The sequence below is a fragment of the Diadema antillarum genome, unplaced genomic scaffold (assembly GCF_040938485.1).
Source record: "Diadema antillarum isolate AM-2024a unplaced genomic scaffold, OU_Dant_1.0 seq00000682_RagTag, whole genome shotgun sequence".
Classification (NCBI taxonomy): Eukaryota; Metazoa; Echinodermata; class Echinoidea; order Diadematoida; family Diadematidae; genus Diadema; species Diadema antillarum.
Window position 1 is genome coordinate 324,600 of NW_027271587.1, and position 21,369 is coordinate 345,968.

Here is a 21,369-nt window from a genome sequence, read left to right on the forward strand (position 1 = left end):
GAGTTTCTCACGGAGAGGTTTCCCAATGAGGGGCAAATTCCCATACGTTAGTAACATGTAAAATAAGAGGATGATTGCTGCAACTGAAAAAAAAAAAAATCTCGCGCTCCAATTTGCAGCAGTACTGCTCACAGTTGCATTTAAACACAACTGAGTTTCAGTTTTGTACAAGTTTCTAGTCTTGTAGGATTATCTAACACAAGTCTTTTCAGCAATGCACTTGCATTTAGTTGCGTTTAAATGCAAAGTTGCATGTGATTTGATACACTTGCATTTTATTTTCTGAGTTGCATTTAAAGGGGCCCTGAAGCCCAAGTCAGCCTAATTTTAATGTTTAGGCAAATTTTATGTAATGATATGTGCTGATTTTGCATTTACAACTACTTTTTGTTGAATCTGACGGATGAAAGTGCTATTTTGAGAGAAGATACAGCTCTGGGAACGCCCCTTGAAATTCTGTCAAAACATGCGAACGGTGAGTAGGTCCTGACGACGTCGTCTCAAGAATGATGCGAGTTCAAGCAGACGCTACTCGGTTTTATTTGCACGATGTTGTATACAGATTCTATTAGCTTTTGTCGTTCATCTACAGTGGATAACACAACTATTTTTCTTTGGATAACCCTTTCCCCAGAAACTTGAGCGATTCATCGGATAGTAGCGTGGAAGAGAGGGTTGACTTTTCAAGTTCAGATTCTGAACATGCAGAATTTTGTGACAAAATTCCTGCAGTTTTGCCTAGTCCACGGTGCAGACGGGCAATTCCATTAGATTGGTGTCATGGGGTGAAAAAATAAATTGTTACGTTGAAACTTGCCACCTATTTCATTTTGTTCAGTATACATCTGTGCATGTGGAACAGCCATTTTTTACACTAATATACCTCCAGAATGGCAGATATTACACTTTAAAGTCAAATTACATTTTCATTGAGAATAACATTGAAAATGTATGTGAATGTTTGAGTTGAATCCATAGAATATAAAAGAATGGTATGTAATTGATTTGTTGATTTTTATGATGCATTGGGTATCAGTTACTAGTTTGTACTTTACTAGTAATTGGTAGATTGCATACTACCAAACTGCTAAAACTAATGTAACGTGAGTAACGAAAATACTCAAATAGTTTCATATCTTAATATTCCCTTGGATTTAAAATGTGCCAATGGAAATTCTCTTCATACTGCCTCTACCTAATATGAAAAATGGTGAAAGAGTTGTGTATATGCAGTTGTGTTATAATGAGAGAGGTTCAAAAATTGTAACGTGAGTAACAATGTAATGTAAGTAACAAGGGTGTAACGTGAGTAACGACAAAAAAATCACGAAATACAGATATATTTCTACACCAATGACAGCAACATTTTTTTGTGTGACTTGAGTAAGCTGAGGGAGCATAAAGAGAGTATGGTCTTGTAAATGACCTTACATGACCTTGCTTGAATTGGTTGTTATCTAATAGGCTAAACACAATTGCTATCCAAAGAAAATCTTGATTGGCAAACTAGACAAACCAGATGTGGATAATAATCGTGGAAATTAGAATTTTTTTTTGTTAAGTTCTAAGCCTTACATTATATTTTTTCAGATATCAGCTATGGATAACTTTAAATCCCTTTTAGAGCCAGCTTGATCTTTTTTTTTTTAATGCTCAAGGTTGTAAGTTGTACAATTTTGGGAATTGGTTAGTGGAGCAATCATAAGACAAACGGGAATTAACGTTGCATCTTGATGCAATTTACAAATGAATTGTAAGCATAATAGATTAACAAAAATCTGTATATATCTGATGTAACTTTGAGCAAGAGTTGGCATTGTCTCTTTTTACAATGCCATTTTTTTTTTTGAGTTGGGGGGGGGGGGGTTAACAATTATCATTTTCTAGCAGCTGGTAAGTGTGTCTAAGACATTTACATGAATTGTCAGTGTTACAGCTTTTTATATATTATTCTCTGGGATTATCAACCCAAAATAATGACAATTGCTTAACTACAATAACTTACTCAAAGTTAGAATTCACCACTACCAGAAGATACAAGAATATTTTTGGGTTAAGAGGTAGATCGATCAGTTAAGACTGTACATAGCAGGGCTGCCAAACTAGAGTGAGAAGTTGGAGTGAAGTGTGAGTAAGCCAGCGACTAATGGAAGTGACAGTGGTGGGGAGGGGGTTGGGGATGGTGTGGAAGGGGGTTGTCTCCCCTCCCTCCTTTCTACTGGAGTGAACTTCATCTATTTTGCATTTTAACTGGTGGATTTTGTGCATACTCTCGTAAAGATTTCAACACATGCCATAGAGAAAGTTTGCCTGTGGAAAAATCATGAAAGTTTGGGCTTGGGCATAATTGCATGTTCGGATAATCAGGAATTTTAGGGACATTACTTTTTTTTTTACATGCTGTTTTGGGGGTTAACTGTGAGAATTCTTTTATCAGAGATACTTAAAATTTGATGAATTGCGTGAGTCTTGTGCTAATTGCGCGAGAGTTGGCAGCCCTGACATAGAGTGGAAAGTCTACACTGGTAACAGTAGCTGGATGTAATTTGTAGACATATGTACTGTACATATTTCTAAAGTAGTTTGCAACTTATGAAATCAAGTGTTTCACTCATGATTAAAGCTACTTACATTTAAGTTCCTGTGAAAGGGAATAGAAGGAGAATATTTTGATTCACTGCATGAACTAGTATGTACTACTTTATATTTTCTTGCATTCGGTTTATAGTGGTTACTCGGATTCTGAAAAGTAAAGTATGTGGAATATATGACCGTATGATAGTGGGAAAATTATGAAAGAGTGCCAATATTGTTTTATTTTAGGGACAAAATATCTGTAGAGGTTAAAAGACATCAAAACCATTTAGTTTCCAGCTAATTCTCGTGGTCAGTTATGTGGTAGTGATTATGAGCTAATATGTAACGTGAGTAATGTGTAATGTGATTAACAATGATTTTGCTATTGCTGTCAAATATTTCCAATGCTCTCAAAATTTTGACCCCCTATATTTGAGTACCACAACATGAGTTATATAAATCATACAACAGTAGTTTGAAATACTGCCCAGTATGAGGACACTTTTTGAATAAAGGCATGTTGACTTTTTATGCCGTCCCAAAAAATGTAACGTGAGTAACGAAAGTATTTTTTCTTTATTTCCGGTATGGATGTGGTTAGTAAAATTCTATTAATATTGCATGGTAGACTAAGGACTTGTGCATCTATTGTACAACAGAGAGTATGTCAAACCTTCCAGTATAAAAAATATGACAATTACAATATGCAGAGATGCCTAAAAAGTGTAACGTGAGTAACGTGGAATTGCCCAGATAACTGTCGCTCGGTTCGATGATGGAGAAGACATTGGAAAGCGGCTTGGTAACATAGATTGGTAAACCAGACTGTCAATTTTATTTAACTGAAATTCTATTGGTTTTTGTAGTGAAACTGCAGTTCCCTAGCTACCAATTTGCCCCTTACCTGTACTTTTGCAGCTTTGACGTGCATATTATGTACTAGTAGTAGGCCTAATTATCACCCCGATCGGCCCGGGGAGCGAGCGTTTGCTACAGTCACTGCCAGCCGAGCCTAGCTGCGCCGCACTTTGACCGCGCCTTGACTGTGCTGTAGCTATAATACGTAATGAGTTTTTTCATGAGCTGAGCTAGGAACTCGAACTGCATGAGCAGAATTGAGATTTGCTTCGCTTAAAAATAATGAAAATAAGTTCTTGGAACTTTCAGCAATCATATTTGCATAAGCATGATGTTAAATTATGGTAGTGGACTATGAAAAAAAACCCAAACATACTTATTGTGGGGAATTATGCATTGATCAGGTTCTGACCAGCTCAGCCCCGGCGGTTTCCTGATGCTGATGTACGAACAACAGTGCCTAAGGCCTGCACAGCACTAGGCTCATGCTGATGAATGACAATGTTCCTTTTCATTAATTATCCCCTCTCTTTATCTGATCATAGGGCCTAAATGAGAAATTTCTGCGCATTCACATGAACAGAATCTTTAATCAGACCTTTTATTAGTTCCGAAAATATTATATCAAAATACATGTGGATCAATATGTGGATTTTTGTTTGTTTGTTCAGCAATTGTAGTATTTTTTTATATATTTATATCAACTCAAGAGACAAACTCTGATCATTCCAATTTCAGAGCAAAGTCTTCATTTATTGTTACAACTAACATCTACTGTATTGATACTAGTATCATCATTTTGTTTTTTACTTCATCTATTTTCATTGATTTACATACATGCATTTCTTCTATCAACTCTTTGTCAGTATGCCATGGTGCAAACCCCCTGTGTGTCACATTATTCTGAGACTGCAACGTAGTCATGCTTTGTGAAAAAATATTCTGTTTTGCAAACCTATGTAACTTTTTTTCTTAATATTTGTGTTAGTTACCGTGGACATGTAAAAGAACATAGTTGTAGAGAAAATCCCAAGCTCTGATTCGATGTAAATTGTATGACAAATCTATGATTTTGTTTCTTTCAAATTACTAATAGCTACATTATTGTAGAGGTACAGATTTTTGCACACAAAACAGCGACAGAAACCTGGAATTTACTCACAAAGCCAGTAGGAAACACCGCTTGATAGTGAGTAACAACATAAAATGCAAGCCACATGTGACAGGAATAGAATCTAAAGAAACTATTCCATTGTACTGTGGAATTTGGGGATTTATCGATTGGTCTGAGTGGGTTTATGCGTTTGAGCAGAATACGCGAACTTGGCACGTAGTTGACTGAGTCAGGTGTGGGAACGTGGCACATGATATACATTACCGGTGTATTACATGTATCATGGGGGGGGGGGGGAGGATTGCAAGTATTGGCCAGATGAACTTGTCATATACTTAAATGATTGCAAACCACCCTTATACAAATCTGTAAAGCATGCCTCGCAAGCTTGCCGCAAGCTTGCGGATTAGCTTGCCACAAGCTTGCGGGCCAGATCTTGGCAAGCTTGCGGTAAGCTTGCGGCAAGCTTGCGGCAAGCTTGCAGCAAGCTTGCAGGGTTCCAAATATTTAAATGAGCTGCCGAAAATTTGCATACTAGCTTGCTGCAACCTTGCAGGGCTAGCTCACATACCTGCAAGCTTGCACAAAGTTTTTAGCTTGCCGCAAGCTTGCCGGCCAGCTCACTGCAAGCTTGCGGGCCAGCCTGTGGCAAGCTTGCAGCAAGCTTGCAGCAAGCTTGCAGGGTTCCAAATATTTAAATGAGCCGCTGCAAATTTGCATACTAGCTTGCTGCAACCTTGCAGGGCTAGCTCACATACCTGCAAGCTTGCACAAAGTTTTTAGCTTGCCGCAAGCTTGCTGGCTAGCTCGCTGCAAGCTTGCGGGCCAGTCTGTGGCAAGCTTGCGGCAAGCTTGCAGGGTTCCAAATATTCAAATGAGCAGCCGCAACCTAACATGCTAGCTTGCTGCAACCTTCCGGGGCTAGCTGACCTGCAAGCTGGCACAAAGTTTGAAACCTTGCATATTAGCTTGCCGCAACCTTGCAGGGCTACTGGTAGCTGACCTGCAAATTTGCAGCCTTATGTATTGACTTCTGGCAACCTTGCAGGGCTAGCTGACCTGCAAGCTTGCAGGGAGTTTGCAACCTTGTGTGCTATGCCACCAGTTCGCGGAATGCTTGCTGCTAAGCTTGTCGCAAGCCTTTGCAAGCTTAGTTTTTTAAAGAAATTAAGAAATTTGATTACTATAGAGCGCTCGCACAGGAGACCCGTTCGAGCACTTGAAGAGTTTGTTCGCAAAAACCGATAAGTCCATTTTTGAAGATTTTGAAGTACGGTTTCTGTTATAAAGTACAAATTATACCCTTAAAATGATATATTGGTCCTTACATATAAAGGTACATTTTTGAAGTTACGGTCAAAAGAAGCAAAAATTTCCTTATTATTCTCTTTATTTTTCTTGACCTTTAATCGCAAATATCTCCATTTGGTAAATATGGACTTATCGGTTTTTGCGAACAACTCTTCACATACATTGTATCCCCTGAACCAATCTCCCATTCCCCATCTGGATTACTTTAGGCCAGAATGTTGTATAATATGGCAACTGTCGCAGGATACAATAAAATCTGACGAGAAATGAGGCTGGTATATAGCACATACAAGGAATATAACATGTCATCCTATAAAAGTTTGAACAATGAGAGCACTGGCAATGAACATTTTTGTTACCTAGAATAACTCCCCATAAACCTCAATAGCAAGTTTGAACAAAATTCAACAAGAAATGTGGCTGATAGAGCATGCACAAGAAATGTGACTGGCATCTAAGTTGGAGCACTGAGGGCGCCACCACCACAAGCTGTTGTGTCCTACATGTACATGTACAATGATCATTCGTTTACCGATCCTTAGCAAGTCTGAATAATTAAATCCCATAAGAATTGAGGTTACATGTAGTACCATACAGCACATACAAGAAATATGACATATCCTTAAAAGTTGGAACAATGAGGACGCTGTCAATGAAAACTTTTGTTACCGGTACCTAGAATAACCCCCCACAAAACCTCCATAGCAAGTCTGAATAAAATCTGACAAGAAATGTCGCTTCTGAATAGCTTACGAATAGAGCATATACAAGATATGTGACATGGCCTCCAAGTCGGAACACTGAAGGCGCTGTCACCACAAACTGTTATGTGTCCTTCATGTACAATGTAGATTGACCACCCGCACCTCCTTTAAAATAGCAAGTCTGAGTAAAATCCAGTGAGTAACGATCAAGTCATTGCATAAATATTTAAGCATTTTTGCAAATTTTGACATGGTCAGGGTGACCTTTGAACCTGTAAAAGCTAGAACAGTGAGGGCAGCATTATCAATACACTGTAGGTATAGGTGTATAGATTTGACTATGATACCTTTACATACCAAATTTGAAAAAAAATCGGTCGAGAAACAAGGCCAGCATCACACACACAAGCAGACCCTGTTGAATTTACCTTTTCATGTATAAAGACGGAACAAGCGAGGGCACCACCACCAAAAACAGTAGGCACCTTGATTTCACTATGATGCACCTTTTTGCCAAATTCTAATCTAATAAGAAATGTGGCTGATAGAGCACACACAAGAAATGTGACATGGCATCCAAGTCGGAACACTGAGGGCGCCATCACCACAAACTGTTGTGTCCTTCATGTAGAATGACCACCCATACACCTCCTTAGCAAGTCTGAATAAAATCCGTTGAGTAACAATCAAGTTATTGCATATATAAGCACATTTGCAAATTTTGACATGATCAGGGTGACCTTTGACCCTGTAAAAGGTGGAACAGTGAGGGCAGCATTATCAATAGGTATACACGTAGGTGTATAGATTTGACTATGATACATTAATACATAGGCCTACCAAATTTGAAAAAAAAAATCGGTCAAGAAACAAGGCCAGGGTACGTTGCACACACAAGCAGACCCTGTTAAATTGACCTTATTTTCATGTATAAAGACAGAACAAGCGAGGGCGCCATCACCAGAAACAACAGACATCTTCGTTGTACCATAATACACCTTCATGCCAAATTTGAAGATGATCTACGAAGAACTGCAGCCAGTAGAGCGCTCTCACAAGAAAATCTCTGTGGCGGACGCGGATGCAGCGGACGCAGCGGTGCAACGAGGCCAAATCCATAGTATCCTCCGAACTCTGTTCGGGGGATACAATTAGGAAATTTAATTGAAATTTGCACAAAAGTGAAACATTAAAAAAAAAGGATGAAGTATAAATAATACACTCAAATCTGTTTTACATTCATTTATTTTACTATTAAAAAAAAAAGAGGTATGCAGAATGTACCGGTATTGAGTTATATGTAACAATAAGAATACCTGTTAATACACACACAAATTACAATGGGTGGGACTGTATTGCACATTTAGGGGAAGTTACTATGATTACTTTGTTAAAATGTGTAGATTATTGAGGTTTATGGGGAATGAAAATATGGTGAAGTTATTCAGCATGTTAATGCATGCAGTTAGTTATAATAGTATTAATCAATTTCATACCTTTAACAGAATTATTGTCCTTAAATCTAAGCTGCACACAGAAACAGTCAAACCGCCATTTTGAATTTCAGAGTGAACAAAGTAACTTTCTTTTTTGTAACTGAGAGGGCACCAGGCAATTTTCTCTATCAATTAACCTATAAGCTTGCGACAAGCTTGCGACAAGCTTGCGACAAGCTTGCGACAAGCTTGCAAAGATTTTGATTGTGGCCATACAGTTGCAGTAAGCTTGCGGTAAGGTTGCAGAATTTGCTCTAACAATTTACCCACAAGCTTTAGCTTGGGACAAGCTCACAAAGATTTTGACTGCATTTTGCATGCTTGCGAGGTTCTAACCCGCAAGCTTGCAGCAAGCATGCAAAGATTTTGATCACAGTTCACAAGCTTAAGTAAGCTTGAGGAGTTTTCTTTAACAACCTGCAAGCTTGCGACAAGCTCACAGAAATTCTGATAATGGCCTGCAAGCTTGTGGTAAGCTTGCGGAGATTTCTGCATTACTTGCAAGCTTACGGCCAGCTTGCAGAGCTGTTAGTTGTCTCACCGCAAGCTTGTCATAAGCTTGCACAGCTTTCATATGGTCTTGCAAACTTATCTGCAAGCTTGCGACACAATCTGCAAGCTTGCGATTATTTTTGCAATCATATTTGCGACCTTGCAATCGTCCACAAGCTAATGGTAAGTTGCTGCAAGCTTACCGCAAGCTTGCAGCAAGCTTACCGCAAGCTTGCAGCAAGCTTACCAGGGGATGCCAAGTTTGTATCATGCTTGCAGTAAGATGGCAATAAGCATGCGCAAGCTTGCACTCTTTAATACAAGCTAATTAAGGTTGCCGCAAGCTTACCGCAAGCTTGCTGCAAGCTTGCCGCAACCTAAGATTTTTATAAGGGCATGCCTGGAATGACAGGTGCAGCATCGGGTTTCAGCCTTCTGATGTGTTTGATAACAAACTGGTTGTGCAGCTCCACTTTGAAGGCATCCTCCGGGAAGTGGGCGCTGCATACCAAGCTTGAGCTGCTGGGCCCGTCCCAATCGGCCCTCGTCCAGCTTTACTCTTGCTGTCCCAATTTTCTGTAAATTTGGATCTTATGAGAAAGGAGTGAAGACTCACCCCATCCTTTGCCGTGTTACTACACCCTGCAATGATGCATCATCTAGGCATGGTTTACAAGGTGCAGCTAAAGATCTCCTAAAACAATATTTTTCTTGCAATCAAACGTTTGGAAACCCAACGTCTTGTCAGCAATCAACACACGACAACAGCTGTCGGGGTACGCGTATGGGTAAGGCTGGGTATACGCGGTGCGGGTGCCTCGAACATTGGCTAAATGCAGTCAGCTGTCGTCTGCTACAGAAGCTTCATTCTTGAGATGACGTATATGGTCACTTGACTCACCTTTGTCGAAAGTTGACTTTTTTTTTTAGGGGCGGGGCTTAAGAACTTCGAAATGTGCAATATCAAAGTGGCAAAAGTGGTTTCTCTCTCACACCGGTGCTTTTTACAAACACTTGGTGGTAGAATATCAAAGAATAAACACATCTTCGCCCTCTCAGAGCCCAAATTTGTGGATTTCGGGGCCCCTTTAAATGCAAAGTTGTAAGAAAGGGCCCAGAGAGACACAAACACTCAGGGAGAGAGAGAGAGAGAGAGAGGGAGAAAGGGAGGGAGAAATCAAACTACCTTGGGTAGTAGTACTCGAGTGTAACTTAGTGTATGCCCTTTACATGTATATTCAGGCTTACAAGACAATGGAGGCATGGCGCGAATGGTACGGCGCGATACAGTAAATTAGCGAGTGGTAATGCTGTGAGTCAGCGGGAAAAGCAATTCTTTTCAGAGTATGGTGATAAGAATTTGAGCGACAAATTATGTCGACTTAGGTGAGGGAATTACCACATATTTCAGCTCAGTAGGCACTGAAAATCATTTCAACTTATACGAGTTGTCAACTAACAAATGTAGACTAAGACGAAATTTTCAAGGAATAACAAAGGGAAAAATCAGGACTTTTTGCTGTGTCGACTTAAGTGAGGTTTACTGTACAAAGGAGTAGACCTGTAACAAGAAAGAAAGGGGAAAAGACAAAGTATCGGAAGCTGCAACTGCAGGACAAACTAAGACTGCATTTATCAACTCACTTTTGGTGCAGAATTAAGGTTTCCAAACAACTTTTAGGGAGTTTGGGGCAGTTGATAATTACGAAGCTGTTTTGATTATGGGGTTAGAAACAAGTTTCTGAAACGCCCCCCCCCCCAAAAAAAAAGGAAGAAAAACCAGTGTGATCGCAGAAGAGTGACCACCTGAGTGGGTGGGGGGGGGGGTATTGTCTTTTAAGTGAGTATAACATAAGAAGTGTCACTGAATGTGATCAATGTCAGCAATAAAGAGCAAAGGGTGACAATGACAGTCAGAATAAAATACAAAGGAGTAGACCTATAACAAGAAATAATGGGGAAAAGACATAAGTATCAGAAACTGCAACTGCAGAACAAACTAAGGCTGTGTTTATCAACTCACTTTTGGTGCAGAATTAAGGTTTCCAAACAACTTTTAGGGAGTTTGGGGCAGTTGATAATCACAGAAGAACTGTTTTGATTATGGGGTTAGAAACAAGTTACTGAAATGTAAAAAAAAAAAAGCGCGATTGCAAACATGTTCGAAATAGAAATGCGTTTTTGGAGAGTTTTTTTACCTTTATATGTTTTATTGAATCAACAAAATCATGATATATACAAAATATTATAAATGATTAGACAAATTTATGGACGAAATCAAACATGAATAAAAAAGAAAAAAATAATAATGATATTAATAAATGCAGCTTATACCCCCCCCCCCCACAGAAAAAAAAAATCTATAGGATTACTAGTAAACATTAAGTTTGATTCGCTAATACATATATTTTCAAAACGATGTAAGAGATCGCATTCTGTCAGAGAGGGGAAGGGAGAGAGAGGTGGGGGAAAAAGAGTTGAGGCTTGGCGGAAGAAAAACCAACAACTTTAAAATCGAAAGAGAATCTGTGTAACAAACCACCAGCTCCCACAGGGTCCGCAAACAATTAAACCAACAAAGTAACCATTCATCAGTCTCACAACTTCCCTGTCGCGGCCCGACTCCATCTTCATCTTAATATGACTTGTTTTTAACCTTGTTGTAGTGTACACATTGTTTGAAACCAATAAACACACCCACACCCACACACACGCACACTTTTTTTTTTGTTTTCAGTGATCTTTTTATTAATTCCATTTCCTTTGAGAATATAACAATTCAAAAAAAAAATTACACACATTCTACATAACATCTGTCATAAATCATGTAGATATTCCTACAGTTATGAGACATAATCCATAATCCATAAAACAAGAATAATCCTTCAATTCATTTTAAGGCAGATATCAAACAGAAGAGAGGAAATAGAATGAATTATCCGATCATTCCTTTTTAACTACAAAACAAACAAGCAGAATTCATATATGCAATTGTGAGCAATTTAGCCAAACACTAAAAAAACAGGAAATGAAATTTCTATTATATCAAAAGAACGATGACAACAACAACAACATAAACCACCCTCATTCCCACCTTTCCACCATACCCAACCCTCAACTACTCATAACTTTAAACTTTAAACCCTCCCCCCCAAAAAAAAAGTCCTTCTCATCTCTAAACTACCTCCCCACCCTCTACACCACATCCACCTCCTTACCCGAGACAGACACACTCCCTCTCATCCACCTCTCATCTCATCCACCTTTCATCCACCCACCCATTTACACACCCACCCTGCACACACATCCGCTTAACACACACACACACACACACACACACATCCACTTAAACACACTTCCACACCCCCTGCACACACATTCACTCACCACAACACACAGTTATTTCTGCTCGCATTCAGAACATAATTATGCTAATTATGCTTAGGATATATGCTGCATACACACAATACATGCATGCACATACACATATCATACACACAATATACATATCCACATACCTGCATATATATTTTATATACACAATACTTATCTCTGAACTCAAAAATATCTAAAGAAAAGAAGTCAGTAATCAAACACACACAAAAGGGGAGAAGTACGGGTGCATAAATAAACTAATCCTTTACAAATTTTTTAAACATTCCCATTTCAGCAAATGCAAACCCAGTTTATTTCTTCTTATGGCAATATCATTCTCTTCCTTTCGACATGTCATTAATGCCTTTTTAAATTCTACCAATGTCGGTGTTATTAACTGTGACCTCGCTTTATATAACATATGTTTAACTATAAGAATAAGAGTGTTGTACAGTTTGATTCTGTGAGAAGTTCCTTCTAAACCAATATGTATATCCCGCCAAGCTAAATTACGTAACTCTTCTAACTGAAAGTACTCAATGAAATCATGCCATAAAGATTTAACTTTTTCACAGTTCCAAAATAAATGCGAGTAAGTTTCAGAGCTTTTTCCACAAAAGGAACATAAATTATCAGCCACAAAACCAAATTTTAGGAGCTGTTCCTTAGTATAAATCGCCCCGTGTAATAACTTATATTGAAATTCTCTTAAGTCTCCAATTAGAGTTGAACTTCTGGGCCTTATAAAAATATCTCTCATACTTTTATCAGCGAAAACAAATTTTTGGTGTCCATCTCTAATTTCTAAACAGTAAGACTGCTTTAAAAGAGACACGAAATGTGAATAAATCTTCCTGGATTGTATCTTTTTTAAATCTGTAATTTGGCCAAAAAACTTTAAAGGTATATTAAAATCACTGACATCTACTTCATACCAATTGCATAAAATTCCATCATATTTCCCACTTTTCAAAATGGACTCACAAAAGCTCCATACATAAGCAATATTTTCACTTTGTAAACCTAAACTTTGAAAATAACTAATTGGTCTTATGGATTGTTTATCAAATAATTGTTCTAAGTGATAAACCTTCCGCTCATATAAATCTGCATTAAATATCATTTTCCCTCTCAATAAAAAATCTTTATTATTAAATATAATTGGATTAATTTTCCCTTCTTCAAAACTTCTGCAGTTATATAAGTCTTCCCAGGCAGCTAGCATTTCTAAATAAAACGATGGTGCCTTAAGTGAAAGTTTTTTAGTCTCATAATTGCAAAGAAATAAAATTCTACCTCCTACAGCTTTAAAACTGTGATCAAAGTATACTTTCCAACTCATATTTCGTTCTCCATACAAAAGTCTTTTTACCCACATCACTCTCTGAGTTTTCACAAACAATTCAAAATTCATCATTCTCAATCCACCATCCTTGTAATCCTGATACATAATGGCTCGTTTGACGCGATCCTTGCCCTTCCACACAAAATCAAAGCAACTTTTTTGAATTTCATCAAATAACCATTTTGGAACAACAGAGGATGACGCCACATAAATCAATTTAGATAAAGCATAAGTTTTAAGTAAGTGAATTTTCCCCATGATGGTGAGATCTCTTTGCTTCCACCAACCTAAAAGTCTTTTAATTTTACTTAATATTTCTTTATAATTAACTTCCTCCATTCTCTTCCTTTCTAAAGCAAATGTAATCCCTAAAATCTTAATTTCTGTAACTATACTTCCAAACTGAAATTGTGCTACATTCTCTTCATCCTTACCAATAATCAAAACCTTCGTTTTATCCATATTAACCCTTAAACCACTGACTTCCGAAAAAATCTGAAATAAGTTTTGTAATAACCTAACTGACGCTTTATCTCTTATAAAAATTGTCATATCATCGGCATACAGTATCTGCTTTACTTCAAAATCACCAAGATCAATCCCTCTCAAAGTAGTCTCATTTCTCAAAGCATGTGCCAAAATTTCAATAACTACTAAAAATAAATAAGGTGATAATGGGTCACCCTGACGCACACCCCGTTCTATTCTAAAATAACCGGTTGAAAACCCCTCATTCATTACACAGCTGCTAATATCAGTATAACACAAGGAGACACATATAGACAGACACACACGCACACACAATAGACACACACTCACACTAGCTCACATACACACTAACATACATACACACAAACAAACAGCCACAGAGACACACACTGCAAAATTAACACCAACTCCTTGTATTCCATGGAGCTGTCCCTGCACTCGGGTAGGAGCGAGACAGACAAAACAACCCCTGGAGAGAAGTAAAACATGAAACTGGTGAAAATCGCGGAAACTCTCCCTGAGGTTTTGCAAAACATTTGAACAGGCCTTAACCCTGCTTTAGGTATAAAAAACAAAACACGTGTACACCGTACATTTTAGCATAAAACTAATCACGCAGTTTAATACATGCATACAATCACAATTTAGATAACATAGTATAACCTATACAGAGATGAACAATTATTAGTCACCTTATAATGATGGCAGTCCTCTTGAACTTTACAAACTCAGTTCTTAGAATACATAAATATATGCATATAAAAAAAAGATATGTAATTTGGGATTACTACACTTTTACAAGCAGTTGGGGAAAAAAGCAAAAACACAAACAAACAAGAAATATTCTTAATTAAGAAGTCATAAAGAAAATTTCCGTTTCCTAAAATGAAGCACTAACTTGTTTTTCTTCTTGGCAATACTATATTCTAACTCTTTATTACTTGCAATATATGCTTTATAGCCCTCAAAAGACGGTGATTTATTCTGAAACTTACATATGTAAATATAATATTTAAGTAAAAGAAACAAAAATGTAAGAAATCTGTCATTGTCAAAACCAAACATTTTTTCAAAAACAGTAGGGTTTAAAGTTTGTTTTGATTTCTCTATAATAACCTTAATAGTTTTCTCCCAAACAGGCTTGACCACAGGACACTCAACGAACAAATGTATGTAAGTTTCTGTGGCAATATTGCCAAAAGCACAGTTTGGTGAATCCTTCCTTTTAATTTTGTATAAAAACTCATTTAGAGGTATTGCTCTATGAAATAATTTAAAATAAAAAGAACGAATACGGGTGATAATGGTTGATCCAAAATTATTTGTATGAGTTTTTTTTCCCATTTCTCCTGCTCGGGATCAGGACAATTTTCCCAAAATATCATCTGTCTTTCGGGGATACAAGTTTCAAATAGTATATCATAAGCATAGTCCCTGTGAGGAATTTTCTTAATACTAAAAATTTTACTTTCATTTTATCAAATATAATACTTGGAGTTAAATCCGATAAAACCTACCACATACTTGCCAACTAATAAGATTTTATCAGATTCAGTAAGATTTTTTACATGAAAAACAGCAAAATAAGATTTTCTGTCAGAGAAATAAGATTTTTTTCTAAATATTTGGATATACCTTTCATGTGTATTTTCTGAAGATTTGACTATTTGACTGAAAGTAAGATTTTTAACTTAAGTTTGCACATAAAATAAGATTTTTGCAATCCACGAGTAAGATATTTCATCTGGAAATGTTTGCAGGTATGCAACCAATCTTTCGGAATACTTTTCATCAAAAAATTATACTTCCTCCTATCCCGTGAAGTTATATTAAAATCTAAAACCAATTCTTCAAATAACTTACTGCCAGGATAGGGAGGGTTCAATAAATCAGAAATAAAAATAATTCCTTTATCCGTCCAGTCTTGATAAAGGAAGTACTGTTTTGATTTTGATTGACAACCACCAATGGATGAGAATGGGATACCCCATTCTAGTTGAACAAACTTTTCTCCAAATAAATACCATGTTTGGAGTGATTCAGCTAATTGAGATAAGAATAATCTATCCAGAACACTTACAGGGGCATGCGTTTGTCATAAAACTTCCTTCTTTATACTAAATTGATTTAAAACAGAAATTTCAATGGTCTTCCATAGACTTTCATTATTATCATCTAGCAACAGTTTTACCCATAACATTTTTTGAGCCAGAGAAAAACTATGGATCAATCATGCGTAAACCACCAAAAGAAAAATCATTACACATGAACTGTCTTTTGACACTATCGCAGCCATCATTCCAAATAAACTTGAACAATAAAGTGTTCAATCATTTGAAAAAGGATTTGGGTAGTTTAATACAAAGTACTGAAAAAAAAATAAAGAAGCTGTGGCAGCAATAGGGTCTTTATCACACAGATCTTCCTGACAAGAGATAAATTTCTTGCACGCCAGCAATTTAAAGTGCTTTCAATAGTTTTAAGTTTTACTTTATGGTTCAAATCATATAATTGTTTAGTATTCAAGGAAAAATGAATGCCCAATGTCTTAAAAGTGAGCTTATTCCACTTCAAACCATTTGCAGGAAATGGGTGAGATGGACAACCCTCTTTTGAACCAATCCATATTGCTTCTGATTTGGATATATCAAGTTTACATCCAGAACTGTTTGAGAAAAAATCAATAGTGTCAAACAAAGATCGAAATGAGTTCTCTGAACCATCAATAAAACAGGTTGAATCATCAGCCAATATCTTTAACCGAGATTCCTTTAATGTTAGAATTTTGTCTAATAGCAAGGGCCATACATCCAATTACTAACAAAAATAAGGGGAGATGGGACACCCTTGGAAAATACCTCTTTGCATATCAATAGGTCTAGTCAAATTACCATAATTAGTAACATAACTTTTTCTTTGGGAATAAAAAACTGATCCAATTGAAAAACTTCTCAATAAAGTTAGATTTTTCAAGAACACAGAAAAGAAAATTGTGAGAGACGCTATCAAAGGCCTTTTGAATATCAAGGAGGAGAATCGCACGGGGAATATTGTTTGATTTTGTATATTCAATCACATCAGTAATTAAACGAACGTTATTTCCAGTATTTCTTCCTTTTAAAAATCAGACTGATCTGAATGAATTAAAATATGACAAACATCTTTTAAGCCGGTTTGCAAAAGTTTTAGCTAAAATTTTATAATCAAATGTTGAAAGAGATATGTGTCTGTAATTTTTCAGATAATTACTATCTTTATCTTTTTTAGGAATTAAAGTACTGATTCCATTTCTTTGGGAAGAGGACATTAAACCATTTTGTAGAGAAAAATTAAAAGAACTCAAAACATATCTAATATGTCCTTCCAAAATACAATATAAAACTCCACAGACAGACCATCAAAGCGGGGTGATTTATTGGTTTCATGGAAATAACGGTCTCATATAATTCTTGTTTCGAAATTGGTTCATCAAAAAACAGTTTATCAACTTCATTCAAATTTCGAGCCTCTATGCATTTAAGAAAATTTTCAATAATGGCTTGACTACTATTATGTTCCTCTTTATACAAATTCTGATAAAAAGAATGCATTTGATGGAGTATCTGTTGTTGATTTACAATATTATTTTCATTCTCAGCTTTTAATGTAAAAATAGTATTCTTTTCTCCCATTCTTTTCTCTAAATTGCAAAAATACCTTGAACTTTTTTCTCCTTCCTCAGCCCATCTTAATCTAGAACGAACTAGAAATGTCGCAATGGCGACTGATGCCTCCGCCATAATGCATGATTCTCCCAATAGGCGTATAGTACAAAGTCTTGACAATGTGTGATCCATGACAGTTTCACATAACTGGCAAAATATTGAAATGACAGGTTTGTCAGAAATGTCTTGAACTGGGTTTGCTATAATTTTCAAATTTTGGGGAAGTTTATGCATTGAGTAATTTCCAAGGTATGAAGAAAGAGTGATGACCGTACAAAATAGATTTTTTTTTTTTTTTTGGGGGGGGGGCATTGAAACCTAGCTGGTTTGACCCTTAACCTTTGACTTGCTGGAAATTTCCTGGAGAATCTCCATTAGGTAATGCATGTATTAAGTTTTGAAATTAATAATGCAAGCATTGCATATACTAGTATATGAGGGATATTGTAACATTTTGAGGAGTTGACCTTGACCTTTGACCCCTGACTATTGACCCATGACCCCTAAATTCCCTAAATAATCCCTGCCAGACAGTACATGCGTATGTACCAACTTCTACGAAGATACATTGAACCATTTGCGAGAAAAGTGATATTGCAACATTTTCACCTAACCTTTGACCTTTTGACCTTTGACCTTATGACAGGCAACGCTCTCTGGAGAATCTTCACGCAGTAGTACATGTCCACACCAAGTTTCAATAGAATACCTTTGGGCGTTGCATAGATATGGGGGAAATTGCAATATTTGTAGCATTTGACCTTGACCTTTTCACCTTTGATGTCTTGCTAATGTCACTAAAATCTACTCAACTAATTGTCCCATCATACATCATCCTTGGACCAAGTTTAGTGAAAGCTGCTTCATCCAGTTTTGAGTTAAATCACGTAAACAGATAAATGTTAGGATTTGACCTTGATCTTTGACCTTTGACCTCTGTCCAATTTCACTGAAAAACTAATCAAGTAATAGTCCCATCATACATCATCCTCCAACAAAGTTTGGTGAAATTTGCTCCATCCAGTCTTGAGTTATCGAGTAAACGGATACAATTTCACGATTTGACCTTGACCTTTGACCTTTAGCCGATTTCACCCAAAATTTAATCAAATAATTGCCCCATCATACTTCATACTTGGACCAAGTTTGGTAAAATTCCAGTAAATATTACTCAAGTTATCGCGTAAACAAAAGCTGATGGACGTACGTACGGACGGACAACCCGAAAACATAATGCCTCCGGCACCACTTCGTGGCGGAGTCATAATTATAAGACCTTTAGTTTCTTCCTCTAATGTTTGAACTAACACCTCTTTTTCAACCAGAAAGTCTTCATTATTCATATCATTACCCAATTTCTTATCAATTTCTTCTACATCTTTCAACAACTGTTTTTTATGCCTCCGCCACGAAGTGGTGCCGGAGGCATTATGTTTTCGGGTTGTCCGTCCGTCTGTCTGTACGTCCGTCCGCATTCGTTTACGCGATAACTTGAGTAATATTGACTGGAATTTTACCAAACTTGGTCTAAATATAAAGTATGATAGGGCAAGTACTTGATTAGATTTTTGAGTGAAATCGGCTGAAGGCCAAAGGTCAAAGGTCAAGGTTGAATCATGGAATTGTATCTGTTTACGCGATAACTCAAGACTGGATCAAGCAAATTTCACCAAACTTTGTCTGAGGATGATGTATGATGGGACAATTACTTGATTAGTTTTTGAGTGAAATTGGACAGAGGTCAAAGGTCAAAGATCAAGATCAAATCCTAAAATCTATCTGCGCGATAACTCAAAACTGGATGAAGCAACTTTCACCAAATTTGGTCCAAGGATGACATATGATTGGGCAATTATTTGAGTAGTTTTTTAGTAAAATTGGCAAGAGGTCAATGGTCAAAAGGTCAAGGTCAAATGCTAAAAATGTTGCTATTTTCCCCACATATATGCAATGCCCATAGATATTTTCTTGAAACTTAGTGTAGACATGTACTACTGCGTAAAGATTCTCCAGAGAGAGTTTCATGTCATAAGGTCAAAGGTCAGGTGAAAATGTTACAATTTCACTTTTCTCGCAAATGGTTCAATGTATCTTCTTGGAACTTGGTACATACACATGTACTGGCTGGCAGGGATTATCTAGGGTATTTAGGGGTCATGGGACAATAGTCAAAGGTCAAAGGTCAAGGTCAACTCCTCAAAATTTCACTATTTCCGTCATATACTAGTATATGCAATGCTTGCAGGATTATTATAACCTAATATAAACATGTATTACCTTATGGAGATTCTCTTGGAAATTTCCTGCCAGAAGGTCAAAGGTTAAAGGATGTGTACAGTTCTGATCGAGGTGTAGATTTAGCTTTTAACATTTTGCGAGATATTCAGAAACCACTCTGTGAGATGTCAAAGAGCATGCAGTTCTAAGGGGTATCAAAAGTTTATTCGATGAAAATCGGTTTTGAAATGGCTGAGATATCCAAAAACAAGGTGAAACAAAGAGATCCTAATAAAGTTTTGGGATGTCGCCTTTTATTATTAGCACTTTTTTGATATCTCAGCCATTTGAAAACCTATTTTCATCAAATAAACATTGAATCCTTCTTAAAATTACATGCTCTTTCATATTTCATAAGAGGCTTTTCATTATCTCACTTAGGAATGTTCAAAACATGAATCCCTACCTCAACCAGTACTGTACAGTCCCTTTAAGGGTCAAAGACCAGGCTAGAATTAAAAAAAAAAATTATTTTATGCTGTAATTACACTTTTTCTTCATACCCTGAAAATTACTCAATGCATAAACTTATAAAAGGGTCATCCAAAGTCAAGTAAAAATCCTCAATTCCCCAAATGCGTGTACCTGCACTCTTAGACAATAGCAAACCTAGTTCAAGGAAAGTGAACATTCAAGACATTTTTTACAAACCTGTCATTTCAATATTTTGCCAGTTATGTGAAACTGTCATCTCACATTGTGAAGATATTGTACTGTACACCTACTGGGAGAGTCATGCATTATGGCGGAAGCATACCAGTCACTATAGCGACATTTCTGGTTTGCAAAATTTGTTTCTTTTTTTTTTTCTAGCACAGTATTCTAAACATGATCCTGTTATCGTACATTTTATAGTATCCCATAGAATATTGGGATTGCAGTTAGAATTTGTATGGATAATTTTAAATTCTTGTATTTTTCCTGTAATAATCTCATTCAAATCTGAATCATTGTGTAAATATTGACAATTAAGTTTCCAAAAAGATTTACCTCTTACTGGCTGAATTCCTTTAAAATTTAACATGACAGCTGAATGGTCAGATTGAATACCTGGGATTATCTTAGATTGTAAACAATTTGCAATAAAATTATCTGAAATGAGAATAGAATCAAGCCTTGATAAAACTTAAGGATTTCTTTGGTGTCTAGAATACTGCTTCAAATTTTCATGAAAACTACGCCAAATGTCACATAAATTAAATTCTTCAATTAAAGTTAATAATATATTCCTCGCTCTTACGTTAGAATGCATTTCTTTGCTTCCTTGATAATCTGCAGGTCCCAAAACTAAGTTAAAATCACCAGCACATATTATTAGAGAAAAATCAAACTGGTCCAATCTACTAAACACCTCAAGAAAAAAACTCAGGATCATCATTGTTTGGACCATACACATCAATTGAAATCAAAGATACATCATTAATAGTTGCAGAAGTTATTAGATATCTACCATTAGGATCATTGTGCATGGAATTGAAAGTAACGGATACACAATTGCGAATTAAAATAGCTACTCCTTTACTGTTTGAATTGTAACTTGAAAACCATATCTTTTCCCCCATTGCTGTTTCCAAGAAGTTTCATCAGTTTTAGAAGAGTGAGTCTCTTGGGGGAAAACTATATTGGC

General features: G+C 36.6%; 1 protein-coding gene and 1 pseudogene across 1 annotated transcript in view; one reads left to right on the forward strand and one right to left on the reverse strand.

Moving 5' to 3' along the window:
* The window catches only part of LOC139737091 (membrane-bound transcription factor site-2 protease-like), a 92,836-nt gene that overhangs the window by 47,691 nt on the left and 23,776 nt on the right, over window positions 1-21,369 (forward strand). The window lies entirely within an intron of this gene.
* On the reverse strand, window positions 14,620-16,629 carry LOC139737122 (uncharacterized; annotated as a pseudogene).